The sequence below is a fragment of the Carettochelys insculpta genome, chromosome 3 (genome assembly GCF_033958435.1).
Source record: "Carettochelys insculpta isolate YL-2023 chromosome 3, ASM3395843v1, whole genome shotgun sequence".
In the NCBI taxonomy this organism is placed as follows: Eukaryota; Metazoa; Chordata; order Testudines; family Carettochelyidae; genus Carettochelys; species Carettochelys insculpta.
Genome location: NC_134139.1, coordinates 174,513,813 through 174,518,083, shown reverse-complemented (window position 1 = coordinate 174,518,083; position 4,271 = coordinate 174,513,813).

The following is a 4,271-nucleotide window of genomic DNA, read 5'->3' as shown; positions in this document are numbered from 1 at the left end:
CTTTCCTCTAAAAACAGAAGAAAGCTATTGTATTCTGTTCTAAGAAGAAACAATAGAAATGAAAAGGAGCATGGTCAGCATAAGTTCTCATGTCCTCTCTTCTCAGCAATCAGAGAAAACTTGGGCTCCAGGAGTGGGTTATGTAGTCGTTGGAAGAAAATGACTGAACAGATATTTAGGATATGTTTTATCATCCCTATTGATTTGTAATATGCATCTATCTGTTATAAATAAAAATATGATTAGGTGTGAGAGTTAAACCAAGGTTTAATAAATAAAAAAAATCCACATATTTTCCAAAGCAGATAGTAAATAGTAGCTTCTTAATTTACATTCTTGCATCACAGTATCAAAGTTCACCTATTAATTATCACAAACCATAATTTTTAATTTTAACCGTAATACTCAGAGGCACCTAAGAGGAAGGACTATATTGTGTTAGGTGCTGTAAAAGCAAATGAGATCCATTCCTTAGAGAATTTATAATATACGAGGTTAAGGTTCAAATTTGCTCCGGGTCCATGTCTCTTTGTGCCAGCATAGACTCTGTAGCGTTCTCCCAAAGGTGGGAAATCTTCTGGGAGAATCAAGTGCTAGTTGACTTCCCCTTAGTTTGGGACCTGAAGGAAAACAATTTTAGCAAGAGAGCAAGCATAGCCCTGGGCGCTAGTGAAAGCACGTATCAGCCACAACAAGGAAAGCAGTTATCATCAGTAGGGTTCTTCCGTATCAGAAGCCTGGCCTGAAAGTTAACATTTCAAAAATCAGGAGGAAGGATGGTTAAGAGCACCACTGCCTACTCTCCTTCAGAGTGAATCTCTCTTGTCATTCAAATGAAGGGAAAAGTGCACCTATTTGAGTGACTCTAGTCCAAGCTTGGACACCTCTCTTGGTCTGCTGACAAGCACTAAACCAACAGTCGTTTTGGAATGATCAGTGAATCCCAGACTACTGTCTAGAGATGAGGTGGCATGGTCTGCTAATGGTTCTAGTGTCAGGGGCTGTATGACCTTAATACTCATACACATACTTCACTCTAATGTCAGCTTTGTGAAGGGAAATACATGTTGTTCCCCATAGCTTGTTTCCGCATAGCTTCTCCTTGGGTTTATGTTCTTATCTAACTATGAGCTGGCAGGAAGTCTTGTTGTGGGGGTCTAGGTTCAATATTAGGAAAAAATACTTAACTAGGAGGGTGGTGAAGCTCTGGAATAGGTTACCTAGGAGGTGGTAGAATCTCCATTCTTAGAGTTTTTTAAGGCTGGACTTGTTAAAGCCCTGACTGGAATGATTTAATTGGGGTCAGCCCTACTTTGAGCAGGGGTTTGGACTAGATGACCTTCTGAGGTCTCTTCCAACATAATCTGCTATTTTTCCATGGGAGGAACTCCATCTCTAGATGATCTGTAAAGCGCCAGGCACCTCTGCAGCCCTGTGACCTAGAAGGAATACACATGCTACCCTTAAAGAACATCGGCATCTATCTGGGTGACATTTCTGCAGTGAGCCTGCAGTAATGAGAAATGACCATTTTATCTGGTTACAGAATCAGTATTTGTTGTTTTCATATTTACATCAGAATGACATAGAAGAGTGGAATAGGGAGCAGGAGAACAAAGAAAGAAGCCTGAAGTGCAGAAACCTGAAGGTTGGCCTCGGAACTCAATATTGACAAGGACGCTGTCGCTACCTCCACAGCTGAGGAGATCCCTCACTGATGCATAGTTTACAAGATTCTACAGATAGAGGGAAAAGATTTATGGAGCCTGTGCAAAAGTTTTGCACCCATGTTCATAGCAGCTCTGCAGTAGCTCCCTGGAAGTCATTGTAGCATAGGGTTTGGAGGCTGGAAAGGAGGGGGAACCATTGAACCAGAATTTTCAGATTCACAATCTATTCTCTTCAGTGTGGGTATGTAATTGCTGTGGGTGCTGTTGTAGCTCTGGGTCTCTAGCTAATGGCTGTGAAGCTGTTCTGCTGCTCTTCCACAAAATGTGAGAACAGTATCTTGTTTCCCATCTCCTCCAGGACCTGAAAGGAGGATTCTGTCCTCACTCATGACACAGCCATTAGTCCAGTCCTGCTGCTATAACTTAGCACAGGGAAACATGTCATTCTGAAGAGCATTTCTATTATAGCTACTAAATATTAATTTTGGTTTATAATGGTTCATTAGTTGTTTTATGCCTTTTATAATCTGATTGAGTTATTTTATTAATGTTTTCCAATTAGAGCAATCAGGAGCCACATAATGTATTAAATTTCTTCCATATTACTAATTTCTGCCATCATAATTCCACTACACTATTTCTTCCTGTTATTAACCATGCATTTAGTGAACAACTCCAGCAATCAAAACCTTTTTCTACAGCAGATACCTTACTTCTGAGAGAAAAATGATTCCTTTGGTACGCTTTATATGTGTCTTATGTTGAGCAAATGGCACTGTCCATTATTAGAAATGAATGTCATGAAGTTATTGCCATTGATCCAAATTATAGGAAAAATACAAAGAATTTGGTACAATATCTCTTGGGAAGTCTCGTATAGAATTTCTAATATAGCTATATTCTTCAGTATTTCTCTTATACAAAGGGGGCACTTTCATTTTACACCCAAGTTCACATCTGTCACATTGCCACCACAAAAATATGAAGAGTGATATTTTCAATAACAGTCTCTACTTTGGTGTAATAAACATTTCAGGGTCTAACTATCTGATCTGCAGGCACAACTAACAGTTCCAGCTGGGAAATTCAAGGTCTGAATTCTAAGATTTGTGTCCATAATCAACTGCGCACACAAAATGAAGAGTCAATAAGGTGTTAATGTTTCATAATTGGTATTTACTAATCCAAATCTCTTTTGATCACCAGGGGAATATTACAGTTTTCTTGTGCTGAAGAATCATGTCAAAATTCAGATGTCATTTATGTTTCTAAATAGACACATCATTGTCTAATCTAGGTGAACCATCACAAACAAATTAAGCAACCCAAAAGTTATTAGACATTGTTTATAAGAATACCTTATACTTTGTTACTTTACTTAGGAAAACAAATGCTTAAATTCTTATAACAATTAATTCCATCTGAAATACCCTTATACTCCCATACAATGTAAAATATCAACAAAATAATGCTTATCAACAACAGGTTTTTTTTTTTCATGTTACCTTAAAATTTGTTTCAGTCTGGCATCTGCTAAAGAAATAAAAAAATTTAAGAGGTCAAAGCTTTTAAATGTTTTTCTACAGCCCAAAGTAAGCACAGTGACATAGATGATCAGTAAACAGCCACTGGACTTATTGATTCTGAAAAGCAAAGTTTAACTGCTCATCTTTTCTTGTTTTAGACAGATACAAATATTTTCCTGGGCTGTTCTTTCTGGAGTTAAGCATGAACAGCCAGTGCTTATTTATATCTTGACTTGTGCAGCATATTCCACGCTCAGCCTCACAGATTCAAGGAGGAATTTAGCTCAGGGCACATTTTCTTGGCAGCTTTGCATCATGCCACAAGCACAAAGCTGCCTAAAGCTGGCATAACCAGCCACAGGAGGCTCACCCCTTTCTCCTGTGATGTTCCCTTGACACAGAACCATCATATTGGCTGCTATGCCACGTACACTGGCTGTTGGCAATAGAAAAGGGGTCCAGCCAAGTAATCCCTGAACCCCTGTAATTCCTAGCTGCCTTCATAATCTTAGAGCCATCAGAAGCCACTGAACTTTGTGCAGTCTTTCGGTGCTCAGCCTTTCCCCAGACATTGGACCTAGTGTTGTGGAGCTTACAGTTACTGGTGCACATTCTCTCCCAAGTTCTGCAGTGCATTCCTTGGCTGAACCTGAGGTTCTGGATCTTTGTACATAGTGGTTTGAACAGTGCAAGATACACAAAGGTTTTTGCCCCCTCCACTACATTATAGGATGAAAGGCATCTAGCAGTTGCAATATCTGTACTCCAGTAAAGCATTTGGTGAATCTGTTGTGCAGCCAGCTGCACTTATTTCTGGCATTATGAAGCTAATTGTGGCCTCTAGTGCATCTGTAGGCACCGATTCACCTGGCTTTCATCTGCTTCTGCTGCTCCATGGCCACATACACCTGTGGTTCCAGGAGGCACCTTTTCCTGCAGGATGTTCCAAGAAGAGTCCCTCTCCTGAGGCCAACTATGGGAGACCACCTGCAGTGGCTACCTCCATGGGCAGCTTCCCTTCCTTTGCGAAGGCACCTCACACCTGTATGTCAGATTCACAAAGATTTTTTTTCCC